The 25722-nt window shown below is 39.3% G+C and overlaps 1 protein-coding gene across 5 annotated transcripts in view; it reads right to left on the reverse strand.

Annotated features, from left to right (window-relative positions):
• The window catches only part of SRRM3 (serine/arginine repetitive matrix 3), a 648971-nt gene that overhangs the window by 450404 nt on the left and 172845 nt on the right, over positions 1–25722 (reverse strand). For 4 of the 5 annotated variants that reach the window (XM_063953960.1, XM_063953959.1, XM_063953957.1 and 1 more), the window contains exon 2: positions 12891–13009. The gene's annotated coding sequence lies outside the window, so the exon portion shown is untranslated. Of the gene's footprint in view, positions 1–12890; positions 13010–25007; positions 25039–25722 lie in introns of all 5 variants that reach the window. The other variant, XM_063953958.1, reaches the window with a different exon arrangement.

A 25722-nucleotide genomic window follows, 5' to 3' on the forward strand; every position in this document is an offset into this window, starting at 1 on the left:
ATATCTTAGTGATACCATGCAATACAGAGAGCTGCTAGAACTTATTATATTAAAGTCTACAATAATACAACAACAAAAGGACTAAGGGGTACATGTACTAAGCAGTGATAAAAGCTGATAAGTGAGCCAGTAGAGAAGTTGCCCATGGCAACCAATCAGCTACTCTGTATACGTTTATAGTATACAAATTATAAATGTTACGTCAATGCTGATTGGTTGCCATGGGCAACTTCTCCACTGGCTCGCTTCTCCACTTTTATCACTGCTTAGTACATGTCCCCTTGAGTATCTAAATAACAATAGCAGAGAGATAAAAAGTAAGTATAGGATCATATTCATGTGAAATATATCCTAGAAAAGGCCATGGCTACTAAATAATCTGATATATTTCAGAAAGTTACACTTTAAAATATTGTTACACCCATTTCAGCAAAAGGCTTCTTTTCAATCTATTGCTGACACGTGCTAGGGTATGTTGTAAGAATGCCGTCATTCAGAATGTCAACATGGACGCTATGTCGATAGTCAAAACAATATGGACAGCTGATGTCAGTGTTACAGTTAGGCTTAGGCTGCTATTAGGGTTTGAATGCAAATAAAACACTAGGTTGACAATGCAGCCTGTCAACATTCACAAGGGTAACATTCTGGCAATGTCAACATTTTGTAAATGTTAACATAACGTCTATAGAGACATGGTAATAGCGACATTCTGAATGTTGATATTTTATACCACACCCAATTGATAGAGTAGGGGTAGGCAACATTTTCCTCCTTAGGTGCCAGACGTTCAACATTACAAGCCATAAAAGTTCCAGAGTGCCACCACAATTACAACATAAACATTTACAAAATGAATACGTCAGTGCTAAAAATGTTAGTGGATTCTCTGACCTTGCTTTTTTTATTTTTTTTTAGCTACTTTGCTAACGTTAGGTTGACAATGTGTACTTTGGAGCCAAAGACATGCTTCAGAAGTTTGTTCTGTTATCTGACGTTGAGCAGGACTATGTTTCACTCACCAGGGGCCCAGGCTTCATTGGGAATGCCAAGCTTTGGTTGTTTGGTTGGCAGAGGGTCTAGTATGGCAAAAGGCTCTCCTCTGTGAGGAAAGAAGTACAGTAGAAGAAGAGGGGAGGAGCTCCCCTAGTAGGAGAGGGACTGACCCCATAAGAGACACTCAAAACATCCACGGATTGCTTCCCCTCGTGCTAGAGACCAACGCATACCTTAAAAAACGTGTTCATGTTCATGCATTTGCAACATTAGCATAATCCACTCTTCCTGCTTCTGTACTCTGACACTGGTTTGTTGAAAAAGTCCCAATTCAGAAACACACATTGTTTTAAGAATTACATTTTACAAACTGCAGGATGCTAATGTATAGACCCTACACTTGCGCCTCAGCAATGATTACAAGTAGTTTGGTGGACATAGGGGCTAAATCAGAGGTGGACGCTAATGGCACTGTTGCTTCATCTTTGCACGCAGAGGCTGTGTGAAATTATGCAAAAGCAGTCTCAACTAAACAGATGCCCACTTAACGCCTCTGTGATCCGCTGCTGCATCTGAAGACACAGCATTGGATCAACTGCATGAACATCACACATCTGAGTTAACCCTAGGCTACTCAGAATGTCTGGCAAAATCATATTGCCAGGGCCAGTGAAGCTACATAATAGGAAGCAGCCAATGGCTTTAGCATGGCCAGAAAACACACCTCAACCCCCCATTTCCTGGAACACTACCCATCACATGCTGGGGAAGCTTAGACCAGCAGCATCAATGTAGACTGAAAAACATAAGCACTTGGCTGGGGGTTATGATCTCAATTGCCTTTCAAGGCAGTATTTGTCTGGCGTTTGTATGTTCTCTGCATGTTTGCATGGGATTCATTTGGGTCTCTGATGTGAATGACAGATATTCTCTTTACTGCATAATTAGGTGGCACTTTATACTGTAAATACAAAATAATGATAAAATGGTGTGATACACGTGCCCGGCGTTCGGGTGCCTAACCCTAACCTTCCCACCCTACTGTCTAACCTTAACCCTCCCTTCCCTGTAGCCCAACCCTAACCTTCCCATTGGTGCCTAAACCTAACCTACCCTCCCCGCCCCGTGGCCTAACCCTAACATTTCCTGGCATACTTACAATCGAGATGCCAGCTATCGGGATTCCAGCGCCAGGATTTCGACTGCCGGCATCCTGCCCGCCAGCATCCTGAGCCTATCCCGCCCGCCAGCATCCTGAGCCTATCCCGCCCGCCAGCATCCTGAGCCTATCCCACATCCCGCCCGCCTGCATCCTGAGCCTATCCCTAATAAAACTTAAGAAAGCTGGCACCATTCCAACAGTACTGTCCAGACATTATTTTCATTATTAATAATTTCAATTGTATTTCCTGCACAGTTCAATAAATTACAATAAATATAGTACTGTATGTGCCAGGTTTTCAACTGTCAATCAGACCCCTGAGAGTGACACAAGTCCCCTGGTGAGTCCGCACTGGAAGACCATTATACTCACAAGACAGCTTTCTGCCCTGGTCGGTAAATACTTTCAGCCATCCACCAAACCCCACCATTGTTAAAATGACCCCTGGCATCCATTAATCAGTGCGCTACCAGCCTCCTACTGGGTAGCTTATGGTGGCAACTAGCATTAGAGAGGCCAAGTGACCATAAGCAGTGCAGGAAACAAAATTAAAGCATCTCAACCCGTGAATGATAATGGGGAATATTGGTAATCATAGGGTGGGATCTTTGCAGCATAAGTAAAATTAAAAGAGGGGATATCAGAAAAACAAAGAAAATGATAAACAAATCTAATTTTAATGAAATAACAGATCTTCACATTCCCTTGTTCACTAAATTAATAGAAAATATGTTATCTTTTTAATTCACTGGGTAGCCAATTGGAATAAAATAAAAACATAAAGTACAGTGAAAAATGCTCACTAGAATGATTAATGAATCAGCTGACCTGCACTGTCAATTGAATCTTGGTTGTTTTCCCATGCTAGCCGCTTGTGCTTGGCTGAATGGCTAGTGAGAGAGACGGTCAACTGAGGACACTTTCACTTAGTACTCAAGCAGTTATGTTTGTGTCACCTGATATATATCTATATCTAGTCCATCCAATATGATTTTTAATGAGCAACGCGGCATGAATCTATGGAAGTGGGAGTACCAGCTATACGAGTGTATATCTATATCTATATATATATTAATCGATCGATCGATAGATATTTATGTTATAATGAATTGATAAACAAAGGCATTTCAGTGAATCTTTTATATAAATAAAACACAATTTAACCCTGAGATTCAAGTTAGGAGACAATGGGGTTTGTTTACAAAGCACCGTGTTGTAAAATCCAGCGTTTATGATCCTGTTTATACTGTACTCTGTATTTAAAAGTGCAATACTGTTACTAGCCGTGCCTTGCTAGCAGGGCTGTTTCTAGGCAATTTGGCTCCCAGTGCGAGATTTAAAAATGTGCCCCCCCCCTCCCCCAACAAAATGCCCCCCCCCCATAAATATAAAGGGAAGGGGGAGCTTGGCATTGTTAAAATGGGCTTGGTCTCATTAAAATGGGCGTGGCCTTGTCTGGAAAGACTACCTTACACCCCAGTTTTTGACCCTGCACCAACAGATCATGGCAACCACAGGTAAAAAAAAAATTCTACCATATTAAGCTCCACACAGTAATGCCCCCTGCACCATATTATGCCACACACTGCAATGCCCTTGATACATTAAATCCCCATTTTACACATTACAGCAGGCAAGAGTCCCCATTTTACACATTACGGCAGGCAACTGTCCCGATTTTACACATTACGGCAGGCAAGTGTCCCCATTTTACACATTACGGCAGGCAAGTGTCTCCATTTTACACATTACGGCAGTCAGAGTCCCCTTCTACAAAGAAAGAGAGAGAGAGAGAGAAAGTTATACTTACGTTTGCAGCGGTCCTCCTGCTTCTCGCTCTTCGGCCCGTCTCTCCCTCCTCCTAGCTTGCTGGTAGGCTTCCCGGGCGGCTCCCCCTCCTCCCTGTCATCACTACTCCGTTCGGGGGCAGAGTTTCGTGTAATGACGCGTTTGCATCTTGACGTCACGACGCAAACGCGTCATTGCACGAAACTCCACCTCCAGAGTGGAGTAGTAATGACGGGGAGGAGGGGGAGTGGCAAACTGAGCCACCTAGAGATGCGGCGGGCACCCTGTGCGAATGCACGCCTCACCTGCCGAAAGAAATGCAGCGTTCCACATGTGTGTGCTTGCAATTTCACGGTTTCTATTTTTTTTATAAAGGGCGGATGGGAGCCATCAATGCCATCTTTTTTAATTTATTTTAAAGGGTGGGTGGGGGGTTTGTGTGATATATGCAGGCTTTGTGGAATTTTCTGCTCCTTTCCAGGAAGGGAAAGGGGGCTAGAGGTAATTTATATAGGAGCCCACAATATTAGTTTCTCTTTTTTTCTTTAAATTGTGATGCACAAGGGAGCCTCTAATGTCACTGTTTATTTTAAGGGGCCATTGCTGCTTTTTGGATTTTTTTTTCCAGTGTGGGGTTTGGGTGGGGTAGTGCGTTCCAAACGCATTACCCCACCCTGGAATTAAAAAAAATCCAAAAAGCAGCAATGGCTGCATATATCAAACAACCCCCACCCCCAAACTTTAAAATAAAATAAGGTGACATTACAAGATCCCTTGCACACCACCCTTTAATAAAAAAGGGGGGGGGGGGGTGACATTGAAATGGCAGGCTCCCAATCATGACATGCACTACCCCCCCCCCCTCCCCACACACACACACACACAAAAAATGAAATAAAAAAAAGAGAGAATACTCACTGCGCGGTCGGTGGGTCACGGTGTGAGTGCTGCCTGTCCATCACGGTCCTCCTCCCCTAATACCGCTGCAGCCCGCGGGCCACACGCACCCTTTGAAAAGCCGTCTCCAGCTCCAGTGACTCCTCCGCTCCATCAGCCTGAGCCGCCCTGCCCTAGCACCTGAGTGACGCACTTGTCACTTCTAAAATGGCGCCCACCCGCTCCTCCGCAGCGTCTACCTTTATAAAGTTAAACCCCCGGCGTGTGACGTTATGACATCACGACGCAATCGCATCAGAATGTATAACTCCGCCCAGCGAGCGGAGTAAAAAAGAGGGGCGGGGGGAGGCAGGAGATTGAAGGCAGCAGCTGCCAGCAGGAGCCGTAGCGGGCACCCCATGAAAATGCATGGCTCACACGCCTGTAGAAACGGCCCTGCTTGCTAGTAAAAGCATTGCCCTTTTAAATATCAAGCATAAACATGAACAGTAGCACTGGGTTGGCTTTGTAAATAAACCACATTGACCTGTTGAGTTGGGTTCAAAGTGTCTATCAGTACAAAAGCACAGTTGGGAGATATATGTTATATACTGTATTGGTGATAGCATTGAATTGGTACCATCTTGCAGAATTTCTACACTAAATGGTGGAGTGTAAAGAAATGTGCTGTAACCCACATATAAAAATAATCTAACATTTTTTCTAGTGCACTTTATAAAATGAAAGAATTTGCTTCATTTGTTCCTATGGAAGGAAACATTTGCAGTTTATTTTCTTTCTAAAATACATAAAATGCTACAAATAAGCCATGCTAGCCTTTGTCCCAGAATAATAATGCTGCTTTCTACCAGTATAGTACATCTACTTTCTACCAGTATAATATATCTACTTTCTACCAGTATAGTATATCTTCTTTCTACCAGTATAATATATTTATTTTCTACCAGTATACAGTAGTATATCTTCTTTCTACCAGTATAATAGATCTACTTTCTACCAGTATAGTATATCTTCTTTCTACCAGTATAATATATCTACTTTCTACCAGTTTACAGTATATCTTCTTTCTACCAGTATAATTTACTGTATCTACTTTCTACCAGTATAGTATATCTTCTTTCTACCAGTATAATATATCTTCTGTCTACCAGTAAAGTACTGTATATATATGCTTGATACCAGTATAGTATATTTTCTTTCTACCAGTATAATATATCTACTTTCTACCAGTATAGTATATCTTCTTTCTACCAATGTAATATATCTACTTTCTACCAGTATAGTATATCTTCTTTCTACCAATATATATACTTTCTACCAGTGTAGTATATCTTCTTTCTACCAGTATCATATATCTACTTTCTACCAGTGTAGTATATCTTCTTTCTACCAGTATAATATATCTACTTTCTACCAGTACTGTATATCTTCTTTCTACCAGTATAATATATCTACTTTCTACCAGTGTAGTATATCTTCTTTCTACCAGTATAATATATCTACTTTCTACCAGTATAGTATATCTTCTTTCTACCAGTATAATATACTGTATCTACTTTCTACCAGTATAGTATATCTTCTTTCTACCAGTATAATATATCTTCTGTCTACCAGTAAAGTACTGTATATATATGCTTGATACCAGTATAGTATATTTTCTTTCTACCAGTATAATATATCTACTTTCTACCAGTATAGTATATCTTCTTTCTACCAATGTAATATATCTACTTTCTACCAGTATAGTATATCTTTTTTCTACCAATATATATACTTTCTACCAGTGTAGTATATCTTCTTTCTACCAGTATAATATATCTACTTTCTACCAGTGTAGTATATCTTCTTTCTACCAGTATAATATATCTACTTTCTACCAGTACTGTATATCTTCTTTCTACCAGTATAATATATCTACTTTCTACCAGTGTAGTATATCTTCTTTCTACCAGTATAATATATCTACTTTCTACCAGTGTAGTATATCTTCTTTCTACCAGTATAATATATCTACTTTCTACCAGGATAGTATATCTTCTTTCTACCAGTATAATCTATCTACTTTCTACCAGTATAGTACTGTATATATGCTTTATACCGGTATAGTAATTTTCTTTCTACCAGTATAGTACTGTATATATGTTTTTTACCAGTATAGTATATCTTCTTTCTACCAGTATAGTACTGTATATCTGCTTTCTACCAGTATAGTGTATCTACTTTCTACCAATATAGTACTGTATATACGCTTTCTACCAGTATAGTATATCTACTTTCTACCAATATTGTACTGTATATATGCTTTCCACCAGTATAGTATGGTATATATGCTTTCTACCAGTATAGTACTATATATGCTTTCTACCAGTATAGTATATCTACTTTCTACCAGTATAATATATCTACTTTCTACCAGTACAGTGCCGTATATATGCTTTACACCAGTATAGTATATCTTCTTTCTACCAGTATAGTACTGTATATCTGCTTTCTACCAGTATAGTATATCTACTTTCTACCAGTATAGTACTGTATATATGCTCTTTACCAGTATCGTACTGTATATATGCTTTCTACCAGTATAGTATATCTACTTTCTACCAGTATAGTACTGTATATATGCTTTCTACCAGTACAGTACTGTATATATGTTTTCTTCCAGTATAGTACTGTATATATGCTTTCTACCAGTATAGTATATCTACTTTCTACCAGTATAATATATCTACTTTCTACCAGTACAGTGCCGTATATATGCTTTATACCAGTATATCATATCTTCTTTCTACCAGTATAGTACTGTATATCTGCTTTCTACCAGTATAGTATATCTACTTTCTACCAGTATAGTACTGTATATACGCTCTCTACCAGTATCGTACTGTATATATGCTTTCTACCAGTATAGTACTGTATATATGCTTTCTACCAGTATAGTAAATCTACTTTCTACCAGTATAGTACTGTATATATGCTTTTTACCAGTACAGTACTGTATATATGCTTTCTACCAGTATAATAAGAACTCTGCCATCCATTGATGTTGCCATGGCTACACAGTATGTAATACCTCTTGTGCTGCCCATGTCAGGCTACTTCTACAAAATTTTACAGGGTCACTTTTAGTTCCCATCCACCCCTAGTGTCCCTAAATAGGCACAAAATAGGTACGTTGCCGCTTTGCAGTGGAACACATACAAAAAGGGATGTAGTGGTGTCAGGTTGGGTGCTTGTAACAAAACATTGAAGACATTAGGCATCTTCCAAGGAATGTGCTGACTGCATTTGAAGTGCTAGACTACCCACAACCATGGCTGTTCCACTTAATAACATGCAGGTCACAAAGGCAGAACAGAATTCTGTGCCCTCTATCCTGTACATCTTACCATTTGAGGGGAGGAGATTGCAATGTTCACAATTTAACATATAGACAGACCCAGACCCACAGCTGATTTAGGTATACAGCCTAGCAGAGTGCCAACCAGAGCTCTACACAAACATCACCCAGATAGATGCTCTGTCTTTTCTGTTGTAAGGGTTGGCCTTGAGAGAGCGTACTGTGAGTCAAGGGGGAAGAGAGGTGCTGAGAGTACATTATCAGCCGGGGTGGAAGGGGAGGGGGGGGGGTGATGCTGAGAGAGCACCATGACCTGGAGACAGTGGTGCTGAATGTGACCCCCCCCAACCCATGAACCCTTTTTAGGGGTGAGTAGCATCAACAGCACTGCTAATGCACCTCAGTAGCAGTCATGGACCTTGGAGCCATCTGAAAGACTTGCCAGATCTAGGTATTACCCTAATGTGTTATTTCATCATAGCACTGTAAAATACACCCTAAAATAAATTTATCCTAATCTTAGTTTAGTCGACAATAGGGTGTGTTTGAAGACAATAACACAATCCTCATGTCTTATATAACGATATAATACAATCCATATTCCCTTAACAATATAATTAGGGTCAGACCAACACGATGTACAGGGTGAACTACAATGCGACTCCTCTAATGGGAGAACAGGTGAAGAAAAATTGATTTCTATTTTAAAACACTTTAAAAACAATAACATGTCCAAACACATCCTGGTAGGCAGACAGGTCCACTGTTGTCATTTTAAGTTGTCAAATGTGACAAAGAAGTGTCTTACCCATATATATACAGGTTGAGTATCCCATATCCAAATATTCCGAAATACGGAATATTCCGAAATACAGACTTTTTTGAGTGAGAGTGAGATAGTGAAACCTTTGTTTTTTGATGGCTCAATGTACACAAACTTTGTTTAATACACAAAGTTATTAAAAATATTGTATTAAATGACCTTCAGGCTGTGTGTATAAGGTGTATATGAAACATAAATGAATTGTGTGAATGTAGACACACTTTGTTTAATGCACAAAGTTATAAAAAATATTGGCTAAAATTACCTTCAGGCTGTGTGTGTAAGGTGTATATGTAACATAAATGCATTCTGTGCTTAGATTTAGGTCCCATCACCATGATATCTCATTATGGTATGCAATTATTCCAAAATACGGAAAAATCCCATATCCAAAATACCTCTGGTCCCAAGCATTTTGGATAAGGGAGACTCAACCTGTACTACAAAGCATTACTACTGCATAAAATAAGACTGATATTTACAATGACCTCTTGTACCTATTTAGCATCCTAACAAAAAGGCAATGTTATGTAAACATTTGTCACTACACAACTTGAATATGCTAAGTTCTAATACTGTTCCATTTGATTTATTTATTAATAGAAAAGTCAATGCACATTATAATTGACTTTCTATTAATATTTTATTAACGGAGATGACAGTCCTAAGAGAATAGGAAACTAAAAGCACAAGGACAAAAGCAGCAAACAGTTTCACATGATTGCTTACAATGTATTAAAATTAGCTTCACTTTAATGTATTTTGGTTTTGATTCCCTCCCTTAGAGGCACCAGTTGTGCGCTAATCAGCCTGAGATTGGTATTCTGTTTGTTTTAGGGGGTCCCATACTTATGAGCACTAAACAGAGTAAAAACCAGCCAAGATTGTTTAACTATTGATTAAACAATCAGTATGGATTGTGTAATGGTTAGCATTACTGCCTCACAGTACTAAGGTCATGGGTTGGAGTTCCACCATAGCCCTAACAGTGTGGAGTTTGTATATTCTCCCCATACTTGTGTGGGTTTCCTCCGGATACTCCGGTTTCCTCCCACACTCCAAAAATATACTGGTAGGTTAAATGGCTTCCAATAAAATTAACCCTAGTGTGAATGTGTCTGTGTGAAAAGGCAATATAGATTGCAAGCTCCACTGGGGCAGGGACTGGTGTGAATGGCCAAATATTCTCTGTAAAGCGCTGCGGAATATGTGTGCGCTATTTAAGTAACTGGTAAGAGATAAAATAAATGACTTACTTTTTTTACTTTAAAAGAGAGTTCTGTGAAAACATAGCCAGCACTATTGTCTACGGGTGAGCCTACAGTATAATTAAGAAATTATAAGAGTAGCAGTATTACATTGATAGATTATTGCTTATCACTGATGCTTTGTAAATTACTGTTTGATTCTCCCCTCATTGCAATATATTTGTCACCAGTGGCAGATTGGCCATAGGGCTTACCAGGAAGATTCCTGGAAGGCCGAAGTGTCTGTGGGGCCTGTTTTGTGTGTTGTCATGTGGCCCCACCCCCCACATGACAGGCAGTCCACTGCACTCACTACAAGCATTGCCCCCATTCATTATGTTATACCATCTCTGCAGTACAAGAACTCTGCCATCCAGTGATACTGCCATGGCTACACGGTATGTAATACCTCTTGTGCTGCCCATGTCAGGCTACTTCTACAAAATTTTACAGGGCCACTTTTAGTTCCCATCCACCCCTAGTTTCAAACACAATTGCAGCAAAAGATGCATGAAAGGCTGCAATTACATAAAATCAGACCCTATGAGTAGGGATCCCACCTTCCTCAACAGACCCCACCCTCTTTACAGACCGCACCCATTAGGTCCTGCTTCCATAAATATCGCGGGCTGGTTTTCCATCCCAATCCGCCCCTGTTTGTCATATTTGGTGAATTCTCACAGATTCTCAATTCATTTATAAGTCACTAAAATTCTGCACAGGGTCCGTATGCTGAAAGGCCCCAAAGCAATCTTTTCTGGCCAGTTTGCTTTAAGGATCAAAAGACAAACTTGCTAATGTGTACCAATACTGCAGCTTCTATAGGTGGTGGAAAAGAGCAGTAAAAATTTCACTGTACTGTATACAGATGTATCCTCATACATCTTTGCCTGCAAAGAATCCCGGCATAGCGTAGCGTTCGCGGTAGTGTGTATGCATGCACCCGATCCAATAAGGAGAACGTGCTTTGCGGTCGCAGGCAGTGGGACTAGGATGCTCCTGCTGCCATACAAAGGGAGGGGGTCTCAATGGCAGTGTATGGGCACGGGTACCAGGATGTTATGTACCACCGCAAAAGCGAATAGTAGCAGATCAAAGAGTTGGTGACAGTGTGCATTCCTGCAATTCAATAACATGCCATGCTGCATTTTTCAGCCAAGATGTGTGAGGACACATCTGTATACAACACTATGGGGTCTATTCAAGCCCATGCAAGTAAGTGCAGCTATACATCACACTTATGGTATCTCTAGACAAAATTAGGCCTCTTGTGGCTTATTGAATCGACCCCAATATGTTGGCATAGGATATTACCAATTACATCATAGGGCAGTACATAATAATTTGAGATATGAGTGTATTGCATTGGCCAGTTGCGTGCTGGATCTCATATCTCATAAACCACTTGAAGACATGTTTGTGCATTATAAAAATGTATAAAACTCTGTTTTAATTAGAGCACATTGTATATTTAATAAATATCTGATCTTTCTACAAAACAAAACAAAACAAAACAAAGCAAATGTCTGGTAGTAGCCATAGAAGCCCCCCCCCCCCCAAAAAAAAAAAAACCAAATAATGGCAATCCATAGTATGGAATATTCAGCATTGTAGTTTTGCAAAGTTTTAACTTTTCTGCAATGCAGTTTCATACTTAACTGCTTGGAGTGCAGTGGATCCATATCCATTATCCTTTTATGGTTCAGCTTTAGTATTCACTATTTAAAAGTGCTTTCCGCCAGCTGCCTCATCACAGTGATTGGCATGTGGGGTTCTCAAATAAACTGTTCATTTGATTACCTTGCTAGGCAATTGGCATCTGTTCTTATTCATACTAGACTTAGGAGGAAGTCGAACACTTTCTAAATCTGTTATTTACAGATTCATTGACTTGAAAGATATCAATCAAGTGGATTGGCATTTTTTTAAGATGAAAATAAAATGAACAATTTAGTTATAGAGTTCTAAAATGTATAAAAAAATAAAAGCATATTCAAAAAATGAGAGTCGGATATTTTTTGTACATAGAGGTTGGCTGACAAGTGTAGTCAGAGTCATTCTTACTTACATCCCTGAAAAATCCTGGGAAACTCTATATATTGTGAAGTCCTCAATGACTCAGAATTCTACCCCTATCCTGGTAAAATGGGAAGGGTGATTCAAGATAGTCCCGCCAATTGGTGCCATGCCACTGTGCAGCCATTGTGCAAGATTGTGCATGATGATGATATTTGCACTGGTACTGATCACCTGCATCACCCTCTGAGAACGTCGGGAGGCACGATTAGTAAATTTGGTGACTATACTAAGGGTAGGATGTACTGTGCCTTCCTCTAGGAAATGTCTTCCTTCATATCCACTATTATATTAATTTGCGCTGCAGTACTAGAAGAATATGAAATTATATTCATTATAAAAACACCCAGTAAAACATATCATCCAACAAATGTAAGAAGTACTTATATGGAAAAGCAAGTAGAAAGAGAGGACAAACAAGTAGTGTTTATTAACATACTGTACTGACTTTACTTTCAATAACCCTATTCTCAAATGTTTTTACACCCCTATTTCCAATAAAACAGTGATAGAAAATAATTTATCACCACAATTTACTACAAAAATATCACTGTGTAAACTTACCTATGAAGTTCAGCAGCCGGCGTAGCAGGTCCACACAGCACAGTGGAATTGGAAGCTTGGACATGTGCTTCCACTTTCAGAAATGAAACAGCAAAATGTACTGCCACGGTCCTTCTTCTCTGTAAGGATAGATAAGGAGAAGAGGTGTGTTTTCCATCTTTAGTACATACACCCTTTATTTTTAAAGGTTATAATAAAACAAAAAGAATGAGCAACTACACCACCAAATGTATATTTTATAGTTGTTAAAATATAGGTTGGGGGTAATTCTGAGATGATCGCAGCAGGATTTTTGTTAGCAGTTGGGCAAAACCATGGCCCTCATTCCGAGTTGTTCGCTCGCTAGCCGCTTTTCGCAGCAGTGCACACGCTAAGCCGCCGCCCTCTGGGAGTGAATCTTAGCTTAGCAGAATTGCGAACAAAAGATTCGCAAAATTGCGAATAGAAATTTCTTAGCAGTTTCTGAGTAGCTCGAGACTTACTCTGCCACTGCGATCAGTTCAGTCAGTTTCGTTCCTGGTTTGACGTCACAAACACACCCAGCGTTCGGCCAGTCAATCCCCCGTTTCTCCAGCCACTCCCACGTTTTTTCCAGAAACGGCAGCGTTTTTTCACACACACCCATAAAACGGGCAGTTTCCGCCCAGAAACACCCACTTCCTGTCAATCACACTCCGATCACCAGAACGAAGAAAAAACCTTGTAATGCCGTGAGTAAAATACCAAACTTCTTAGCAAATTTACTTGACGCAGCCGCAGTGCGAACATTGCGCATGCGCAGTTAGCGGAAAATCGCACCGATGCGAAGGAAAATAACGAGCTAACCACTCGGAATGAGGGCCCATGTGCACTGCAGGAAGGGCAGATATAACATGTGCAGAGAGAGAGTTAGATTTGGGTGTGGTGTGTTCAATCTGCAATCTAAATTGCAGTGTAAAAATAAAGCAGCCAGTATTTACCCTGCACAGAAACAAAATAACCCACCCAAATCTAACTCTCTCTGCAAATGTTATATCTGTCCCCCCTGCAGTGCACATGGTTTTGCCCAACTGCTAAAAAATTTCCTGCTGCGATCAACTTGGAATTACCCCCATCGTTCAAGCAATTCCTTAAAGGCCATTTATTTAAGACAAATAGCTCATGAGCTGTATAAAATATTTCCAAAATAATTGATAATAAAAGAAATATGAAGAGCATTTAGTGTACAATGAGATTGCACCCAGATAGGATTCCCCATATTAGACTTGGATTGTGACTCTGCATATTAAACTTTGAACCAAATATAAAAAGCAAAACTGAATAACCCCTTGCGCTAATTAATTGAAGGCAACATGACATGAAAACACACAAGTTAATTAATTAAGATAATTTTAATGTCTATAAAATCAATCATATATGAGTTAACTAGACACAATCATAAAAAATTGAGTTAATTAGTATGCGCATACAAATAAAAAAGCTAAATGCTAGACCTACTATTTGAGCATAAGAGGTGGATCATATAGCTACTTGTGATCACAAAGGACTGATTCAATAATCATAGGTTGACAATGTCCTGAATTTTCTTCTCAAAAAAGGACAGTCCCATTAGATGTGCTCATATAAATTTGTTTAAGTAAATACCAAATGTTAGGTTGAACCAAATAATCAAATGTGGATGGTTCTTTTACATGTGATAAAGCTATCCAGACAACATGGAGGAAATAGGTATATCACCCGGGGCTTGGTGCACGGCAAGCACCTATAGAAGAAAGCTCCCGTCTGCCACAGTCCGTGAGTGGCGTACTCCGTCTCCCACTGTGTCAGGTTCTCATGCACACACCTTATATCGCTTTGAGAGATAGAGGTTGGTCCGGCTCCCGGAGCTCTGCGCACTGCAGGCGCTGATCAAATGGTTTTGCTCCCGTCTTTAAGCCGCCGCATATAGCGTCCTCCCGTCTCCCGTTTAGCAGTCTCGAGCAGCGTTGCACATCAATAAGGACCTAGATGCAATGTCCACTGGGTCACAAAAGGGCACCTTCGCTGACGCGTTTCGCTTCTAATTGAAGCTTCCTCATAGAGTAAAAACTTTATGACAATAAAGCCCTTTTTAAATGACAGCCTCATACTCGATTGGTGCAATCATCCACCTAAAAAAGTAACACCTGTCTGAGATCCACCTCCTGATCCACCTCCTTGCTCACCTATTCCTTAATTAAAAAATACACACTAACCTTTCATATGCCCGTCTGTCTATATACACATCTTACAGAGATAAAAAAATGATGGTAATATGTATAAATACATGAATAAATATAATATATTATATATAAGAATGATGGAGCATCCTATTTTTGTCCAATAATTCATCATAAACCATAATAATGGTAATTACAAAATATATTTAAAAAATATGGTGTAATCCTTTCACATCACATTAGGTCATAGACCATCCGGGAATCGAACTAGTTACTCTAGCTGTGGTAAACTGATACTCTACCTTGAAGCTATTTGACTTTTTGATATATCTCAGCGTTTTTAATAGAGATGATAATAAAATGGTAAGTATAATAAACAAATGAGGAAACTCATGTATTTGCTTTGTTCAAAAACAATTCGTTATATACTCAAGGGCAATCTATACGGCATATACTCTCAAAGTGCACATATATATACATGCATACGCACCAATTCAATCCACATATAAATACACGCGCACAGTAAAGATAGCCCATCTACATAATCCCTCTATTCCTTAGATGTCATTAGCTATCAGCAGTACACGATCCTGTGACCTCAAATCTATGAGAGCATTCCTATACCTCTACTCTATATGTTCGTGCCTAGATAACGAACCCAAGATGTATTTTAATTTATTAAAGGCTAACCACTCTAATTTGTGCAGTTTTTTTGAAAAATAACTCCCAATAAAAATATCTTTTAACCGGTATATATGAGTTTGTTGGTCCCCTCCTAAACGCGCAACCTGGGAATGGCCTGTAACTGCTGGACCGCCACTCCCTCCCCACTTCCAGGAGGATTCCACCAGCCTCTAATTGGCGAATGATTCAAAATCTATGCACTCATTCAGCCCTGCAGGAGCCAATGTTCTTAATTGAAATATCCACAGGGCTTCTTTCTCGCACAACTTGCGGTACCTGTCACCCTCTCGGATTGTGGTCTTAACATGTTGAACCCCTATCACAGCCAACCCATCAATCTTACCTTGATGGACATTAGAAAAATGTTGGGACACACTGTGATTGGGAAATTGTTTGAGAATGTTTAGTCTATGCTCTCTAAACCTAGTTTTAAGCGAACGGGTAGTGCGACCCACGTACTGTAGGCCACAAGGGCACTGCAGCACGTAGACGCAATACGTGGTATCACAGTTAATAAATTCACGTATCTCGAATCTCTCTTTTGTAGTGCTGGATTTGATATTCTTGACCCTATTAGCTATAAAACCGCATGTAATACAGCGGTTTTTCCGAAATTTAAAACAACCTACTATAGGGGTTGTCAACCATGAGTTACCAGCGGGGGCTACTACTTTATTTTCCTTTTTTCTCTTCAAAATGCTTGGCACTAATATGTTTTTTAAACTCTTATTTTTCTTAAATATAATTCTGGGGGTCTCTGTAATTGTTGATTGTAATACGGCATCCTGTTGTAAAATTTTGAAGTTACTTTTTAATACTTTTTTTATTTCATGCGATTAACTGTTATATTTAGACACATAACACATTTTAATCAAATCACCTTTATTCTTAGTATCAAATTTATGTGATTTCTCCTTTATACTTATTAATTGTCATTAATTGTTATTAACTGTCATCTCTACTTTTGTATGAGCTGTCTTCACTAGGGCTTCAGGATAACCTCTATCCATAAAGTCCTTGGCCATATTATCAGCTTGAGTTCTATAATCCCCTACAGTAGAACAATTCCTACGAAGTCGGCTGAATTGACTAAACGGCACATTTTTTAACCAAGGTTTATAATGATTACTAGAGTAATGTAAAAAATTATTTGTATCAATAGGTTTTTTATAGTTTTTTGTAATAATCTGTCCGCCCTCAGAGGAGATAGTGAGATCCAAAAAATTAATAGTGTCTCTACTATATGAGTGTGTAAACTTCAAATTATAATCATTATCATTAAGGTGAGTGACAAAATTACGTGCAGAAATCTCATCCCCATCCCAAATAAAAAATAAATCATCGATATAACGGCCATAGAATACTAGGTTCGCGCCATAGGGGCCCCCCCATATGAACTGATCCTCAAACATGCCCATGTAAATATTAGCAAAGCTGGGCGCGAACCTAGTACCCATGGCCGTCCCTAATATTTGGAGGAAATATTCACCTTCAAATAAAAAATAATTGTGCTCTAAAATGAATGTGATGGAAGAAAGAATAAATTCTTTGAGGTTTCTTGGAAAACCCACATCCCTACTGAGGCATTGATCCACAGATCTTACTCCTTTTTTGTGTGGTATGTGTGTATATAACGCTTGAACATCCAATGATATGAAAGCGTAATTAGATTTCCATTCCAAATTGCCAATGGAGTTCAATAATCCAGTTGTATCTCGGATGTGGGATCTCAAAGAAACAACAAAACTCTGTAAAAAATAATCAATATACTGTGATAAATTAGAAGTTAGGGACCCTATACCAGAAATAATAGGACGACCAGGGGGTGCAGTGAGGGACTTGTGAATCTTAGGAATGTGATAAAAAATCGGGATAACAGGGTGTTCTATAAACAAAAATTTATATTCATCTTTAGAAATCACTTCCTCCCCGAGGGCATCATCCAGTAATCTTCTAAATTGAATTTGAAAATTCAATGTAGGATCATTTTTAATTTTTGCATAAAAATCAGTGTTAGATAGTTGGTTATAGGCCTCAGACAAATAATATTCCCGTTCTAATAAGACAACCCCCCCCCTTTATCAGCACTTCTAATCACTAATGATTGGTCACTTTCCAGTTCCTTTAGTGCCAGTCGTTCCTTCCTGCTTAGGTTGGAGAATCTAGATTTTTTGGCACAAATATTTTGAAAGTCATCCATGGTTTTTTTATAAAAATACATTATTGTACTTGATTTATGGTTAACTGGATTAAAGGATGATTTTTTCCTAAAGGGGGTTCCTTTTCTAAAACCACTCTGATTATCTCCTATATCAAACACCTTCACTGGTGTATTGGTATTTTCTACATGGTTTTCATCCCATAAACTCTCTAACTGTAATAGACATTCCACATACATTTTATCTAGAACTATAGGTGACATTTGATCATCTCTCAATTTCTTAGAGGCAAAATACCTCTTTCGACATAGATCGCGTGTAAAGTGATTCAGTTCGACAAACAGGTCAAATAAATTCGGGCCCTGCGTTGGAGCAAAGTTCAGGCCCTTTTTTAGGAGAATAATCTGTTCATCTGATAGCTCCCTGTTTGTCAAATTGAATATACCGCGTTTGTCTAATACAGTCTGGCCTTTCTTATGTGACCTCCTTCCACCTCTTCTTCCTCTTGGTCTCTTTGTCTTTTGGAAGTATCTCTTGTTAGAGGTGTAAACCTGTTGTGTGTTGTGATTAGCCCCTGTCTTGGATTTCCCCCTAAAAAATTTATTTATTTATTTATTATTTATTTATTTATTTATTTATTTATGATGGTCAGTTGTATGGTCCTGATAATCTGAACTATACCGACGGGGTCTTCTTCCACTAAATGTCCTAGTGTATATTGGAGTATCACTCCTGGGGGTATCTTTCACTCTAGGATCTCCCCTAGAGGCAGGTGACCTGTATTGCTGTCCTTTATAGCTGTATTGTTTTCCATTCCTTTCAAGGTCCGACTGGGGTCCAAATGTCCCCTGTCGGCCCCTGAAGTTAGTGGAGGGTTGATGTTTTCTATAAGTACGAACTTTCCCATCTTTATAATCGTTATCATCTCTCAACAGTTTTTTATTTTTTATTTCTACTAACTCTTTTTCAAATTGTTCTACTCGTTTATTCGTATTTTTAACTCTTTCTGAAAAAATGGGTAGATCCTTATACTTAATCAAAGTACCCTTGATTTCCTCTATTTTCTTACCAATCTCGATAACTTTTTTCTCTCTATAATTAACTAATAATTCAATCAATTTAAATGAACATTCATCAAGGCTACGATCCCAATTTGAGAGTAATGTAGGATCATCCTGTATCCCTAATGTTTTAAATATCCTTAATCCCCGTGGGATCTGTTTACTGGACAAATACTTTTTTAGTGAGACACTGTCCCACCAGTGTCTCATTTCATCTTTTAATAATTGCTCTAATTTAAAAAAACCTTATATCACCTCCCCATCAGTATGGTTAATATTCACCATAGGTTCATTTTCTTCATCTAACTGAACATATAGCTCTCTTCTAGACAGACGGGCATTAAAACAAGTGAATTCAGCCATGTTTGCCTCAATTAAGTATAGATATACAAAGGTATTTTTGTTAAACGTTTACAGCAGCCGGACAAAAATAGACTGCCCGGGATTGCACACTCCCAGTAAGTCTTCCACAAACACTCAAAATACTAATACTAGTGTCTGGCGCTATTAATAATAATTATGTTAAAACAGTTGTGGATGGGTGTCTAGATCTATACTCACACCCAATCCACACAAGACAATCTAAACTTGCTCACGCAACTCATGCAATCTGAATAGCCGCAAACAGGGTATAGTGGAATGTGGATGTGGCCAACACGATCTCACCTGATTGAAACCAGGTGTACCAAAACTGAATAACCCCTTGCGCTAATTAATTGAAGGCAACATGACATGAAAACACACAAGTTAATTAATTAAGATAATTTTAATGTCTATAAAATCAATCATATATGAGTTAACTAGACAGAATCATAAAAAATTGAGTTAATTAGTATGCGCATACAAATAAAAAAGCTAAATGCTAGACCTACTATTTGAGCATAAGAGGTGGATCATATAGCTACTTGTGACTTTGTGACCACAAAGGACTGATTCAATAATCATAGGTTGACAATGTCCTGAATTTTCTTCTCAAGCCCTAATGAAGACAGCTCATACAAAAGTAGAGATGACAGATAGGAAACAATTAATAAGTATAAAGGAGAAATCACATAAATTTGATACTAAGAATAAAGGTGATTTGATTAAAATGTGTTATGTGTCTAAATATAACAGTCAATCGCATGAAATAAAAAAAGTATTAAAAAGTAACTTCAAAATTTTACAACAGGATGCCGTATTACAATCAACAATTACAGAGACCCCCAGAATTATATTTAAGAAAAATAATATAACATATTAGCGCCAAGCATTTTGAAGAGAAAAAAGGAAAATAAAGTAGTAGCCCCCGCTGGTAACTCATGGTTGACAACCCCTATAGTAGGTTGTTTTAAATGTGGGAAAAACCGCTGTATTACATGCGGTTTTATAGCTAATAGGGTCAAGAATATCAAATCCAGCACTACAAAAGAGAGATTCGAGATACGTGAATTTATTAACTGTGATACCACGTATTGCGTCTACGTGCTGCAGTGCCCTTGTGGCCTACAGTACGTGGGTCGCACTACCCGTTCGCTTAAAACTAGGTTTAGAGAGCATAGACTAAACATTCTCAAACAATTTCCCAATCACAGTGTGTCCCAACATTTTTCTAATGTCCATCAAGGTAAGATTGATGGGTTGGCTGTGATAGGGGTTCAACATGTTAAGACCACAATCCGAGAGGGTGACAGGTACCGCAAGTTGTGCGAGAAAGAAGCCCTGTGGATATTTCAATTAAGAACATTGGCTCCTGCAGGGCTGAATGAGTGCATAGATTTTGAATCATTCGCCAATTAGAGGCTGGTGGAATCCTCCTGGAAGTGGGGAGGGAGTGGCGGTCCAGCAGTTACAGGCCATTCCCAGGTTGCGCGTTTAGGAGGGGACCAACAAACTCATATATACCGGTTAAAAGATATTTTTATTGGGAGTTATTTTTCAAAAAAACTGCACAAATTAGAGTGGTTAGCCTTTAATAAATTAAAATACATCTTGGGTTCGTTATCTAGATTGTCTTGTGTGGATTGGGTGTGAGTATAGATCTAGACACCCATCCACAACTGTTTTAACATAATTATTATTATTAATAGCGCCAGACACTAGTATTAGTATTTTGAACCAAATATGGCTTAAAACATTTAATTCGGTAAACAATATGGTTTAACTTTGCACACTTGTCTCCAGATATAACTAGCTGTATACAACCTACAGTACTGTCAAAGAGGTTGTGCAAATGTAGAAAATTATGTGTTATGTGCAACCATGAGATAGACAGAATGTAGCCTATTCCCACAATGTGGTACATGTGTATCAATGTAAATAATGGGATTTCTGCAATTTATATTGTCATCATAAGTAATATAAAACTACAGTATGGTGTCCTCTAAGCAATAATGACTATGGTGTCCTCTTACTAAGTTGTGATTCAGTGGACAAATATGTTACTGTTAAAATTCAGTGACATTTCCAAAACCTATGATTTCCCCAATGGTATGAGGGATAGGGAGACAACTAGAGATTATATTTAAAGCAACCTTGGAATTTAATACTTTTAATTCTGACTCCCGTTGGCAACAAAGACCTCTGGGGGGCCATAAATGATCATGGAATGTAGGCATAGCCCGTTGTATTAGGCTAGGAGCCATTATATAATGGCACCTATAAGGGGGAGAAATATGCATAATTTGCCCAGATTTCTCATGCTTAACCACTTAACTGACGATTAATTTCGCCAAAAACCGCTCCGAAATTGTCGGGGTTTTTTTATGAGTGAGATAGGTGAAGAACATGAATAATTAACCCTATCCCAAATGATTTTAGTTAAAAAAGAAAAAGAAAAAAATAATATTTTTTAAAGATTTTTAAACATCGAAACATTGATTGGGAACATCGTAACCATCGGAACATCGCGACCATTGGCGGCTTTCATTTTGAAAGCTGGGACAGCCTTCAGGTATACAGGGGAGGTCTGGGGGTGGCTTGGGGAGGTTAATTTACACTCCCCAGCGGCTGCCATTGTCTGCAGCTGCTGTAGGGGGGGAACCTGCCGTGCTGACCAATCAGCAGTGATCGGCAGCACAACAATCAGTAGGGGAGAGTGCAGGGAGGCAGAGGGACCTTCCGGTCCCTCTGGCAGCAGCAGCGGAGGGAAGTTTCTCTTCCCTGCTGCTGCTAACGCTCTCTATCTGACTGGTCGCATCCTGTGCGACCAGGTCAGATAGAGCACTTGCAGGCATGGTCGCATCTGATACAACCATACCAGGCAAGTGGTTATAAGGGAACTGGAATTAGTATTCCCAGCCCACAGATGGGTAGTAACAGAATTTCTCATAAATACTGTTTCATAATTTAGCCTCTTAGTGTCCATTTCTTCTGCTCATCACCCATCACCCATCACCAGAGTTTATTTGTTTATGTATTTATTTATTACCAGTCATTTATATAGCGCACACATATTCCGCAGTGCTTTACAGAGAATGCTTAGCCATTCACATCAGTCCCTGTCCCAGTGGAGTTTACAATCTATATTCCCTATCACATGTACACGCACACACATTCACGCTAGGGTTAATTTTGTTTGGAACCAATTAACCTACCAGCAAATTTTTGGAATGTGGGAGGAAACCCATGAAAGCATAGGGAGAATATACAAACTCCACACAGTTAGGGCCAAGGGGGAATTGAACCCATGACCTTTGTGCTGTGAGGCAGTAATGCTAGCCATTCCATGCAGGGGCGTAGGGAGGGTGGAACAAGTAGAGCTCGAGCTCCAGGCGCCGCTGGGGACAGAAGGCGCCGGCTCACTGCACAGCTGAGAGCCGGGATCTCGGGCAGGGGTAGGAGGAAATGACTAGAAGAGAGGGAAGGGGTGGCCACCACACTGCCTGCATGTTGCAGATCACTGATTGCACAGTGCAGGGAGTCCAGTGCAGTGTGGTGTGTTGTTAGGGAAGAGGGGAGGTTTGAAGGCTTGTCAGAAGAACTTTCCTGGCTGTCAGGGATCTGCATTCAGTGATCTAGAACATGCAGGCAGTGTGGAGGCCACCCCTTCCCTTTCCTCAGTCCTTTCCTTCTACCCACGGAGGTCCAGCCTGTCAATCACATCGAAGCTCCGCCCCTCCAGGCTGGAACGAGGAGCTGCTCTGCTGCTGGCCTCTTGGTGAGAATTACTGTGTGTTTATGTCTGTGTATACTGTGTGCTTATGTGTATATGTCTGTGTTTGTGTGTAAATGTGTGTGTATATGACTGTGTGCTAATGTGTATACATGTATGTGTGTGTTGTGTATATATATCTTTGTATACAGTATGTATGAGTATATGTGTATGTTTGTCTGTGTGTATATGTGTATATCTGTGTGTACATGTGTGTGTTTGTGTGTGTGTGTGTGTGTGTGTGTGTGTGTGTATATCTGTGTATACTGTATTTGCGTGTTTATGTATGTCTGTGCCTAAATGTGTGTGAATCTATGTATGTACATATGTATATATGTGTGTGTGGTGGTGGGTGGTTTGGGGCGCCGTGACATGACCCTGCTCCGGGTGTCATATCTCCATGCTACGCCTCTGATTCCATGCATTACTGCTCATTGCTAATTATCTCATGCAGTGGTGAATTTTGGCACCTCTTGTTGGAGGACGGCACTTGGGTGTTTGGTTTAGTACCATCAGTCTGAAATTTACTAATAACTACAAAATATTTCCTCTACTGTACCATACATCTTGAGTAGACAGTAAATGTATAGGACATGCACAGACTGGCCGTTTACTGTCCTTCTTAGTAAATATATACATAATTAAAAATAAAAAAAAATGTCATAGTTATTGGCTTTTATTAATATTATTATTATTATTATTATTATTATTAGGTTTTATAACCAAACAATTAAAATATTAAAATTGGGCAGAAGGGGGTGGCCATTACTGTTGGGCCTAGGGGCACTCTAACCCCTAACTCCGCCCCTGACCACTTGCTGTTATCAGCAGCAAAATACAATAACCTTTGTTAAACAAATAGGTAAAGCAGGTATACTATTTATTTTTTCATTTCCATGGAGATAAGAAGAAAGAAATGTAAAAGCAAATATTAACATAGTAACATAGTAACATAGGTAATGAGGTTGAAAAGAGGCAAAATGCCCATCGGGTTCAACCTATATTTTATACTAAGCTGTGCACATTATAATGTACCTGCTGAAGTAATGGTTTTAGTACCAATTGACAACTATAATTCGTATCACTCCCAGATGTTTAATGTCAATATATTAAATGCCTTGGATACCTTTTTCAGTTAGAAATTTGCCCAATCCGCTTTTAAATACATTTACAGAGTCCGCCATTATTACCTTCTCTGGCAGGGAGTTCCAAATCTTTATTGCCCTTAACGTGAAGAACCCTTTCCTACGTTGTGTACGGAATTTTCTAGCCTCAGCGAGTGCCCACGTGTCCTATACCGAGTTCTTTTAATAAACAAATTCCCTGCTAACTCTTTGTAATGACCCTTTACATATCTGAAGATATTAATAATGTCTCCTCTAATACGTTTGATCTGTGTGGCATTTATATGTTCTCTTTGTGTTTGTGCAGGTTCCCCTTGGGTCCAAAACAATAATGTTATTTTTTTACATTAAATACATTGTACCATTTTTTCAAAAGTTGATTCCCTGTATACTAACTAGATGATCTTGATGTAAGTGATAAGCAAATTAGAGTTTAACTAATATTTATCATTATCACTTACCTACTGTATACAATGGCAGCATCCTTCTCAGTGACAGGAGCCAAGTGCTGCAGAATAATGTCACACAGCAGCACCCGGTCACTGCGAGGACCCGGTATTTGGGTATCATCCCTTGGAAGGGTGACACCTGGGTGAGGTCTGCACCCCTTGCACATCCCTTGTGATGCCTCTGTATCTATATACTGTATAAACCTAATATTAAACAGTGCTATAAAGAGATATCAATTAATTTTCAATATTCTTTCAACTCTTGAATCTTACTCTGTAAATTCCTAACCACATACGCACTATAGTTCCTTTCTGTCAGCAGATAACTTACCTACCAGTATTGTTTTGGATCCAAGGAGAACCTGCACAAACACAAAAAGAACATATAAATGCCACACAGATGGAACCCTGGTCAGAACTGAAGCAATAGACTCCCAGAAATGAAACTATACAACTAACCACGGTTCCCCTGTTGCTAGACTAGCAAATTAAGCGGGGGCAATTCAGTATTTGGGGATGTGTGCCAATGTGGACATTGCTGAGAATACTGGTAGAAGAGCATCACAGATTGTCCTGCACATCTCTACAGGCTCCTTAGGAAATTATGTGATGTTGGCTGCTGCAATATGCCAGAGAAATGGCAGACCAGCATTTTTCTGAGACAGAGAAGTCTCCAACTGTTCTAGGATGGCAACTAAGCATATCTATGTAGTGTAAAACACATTAAAATCCCCTGCACACACTACATACTGTAGATCTGCTTATCTGCAATGGTTTTAAACCGACAATTACAATATAGTTAGAGAACGGCTCTCAGGATCCAACTCACACCTAATTGGATTGACCCCAATGGGGTTGGATTACTGCCAACCTATTACACATTTCAATGCCATAAGCTGGGAGACAGTGAAGCAGCAGATGTGTCTGGTGAAATGGTTGTTGTAGAATTTAGCCTCTTTAAACATATTTGCTGTTGTTGATATATTAAAGACTATAATTCTGTAACTTGTAAGGTCCTCCACTAAATCCAGATAAAAAGTACAACT

Source organism: Pseudophryne corroboree, chromosome 2, assembly GCF_028390025.1.
Source record: "Pseudophryne corroboree isolate aPseCor3 chromosome 2, aPseCor3.hap2, whole genome shotgun sequence".
NCBI lineage: Eukaryota > Metazoa > Chordata > Amphibia > Anura > Myobatrachidae > Pseudophryne > Pseudophryne corroboree.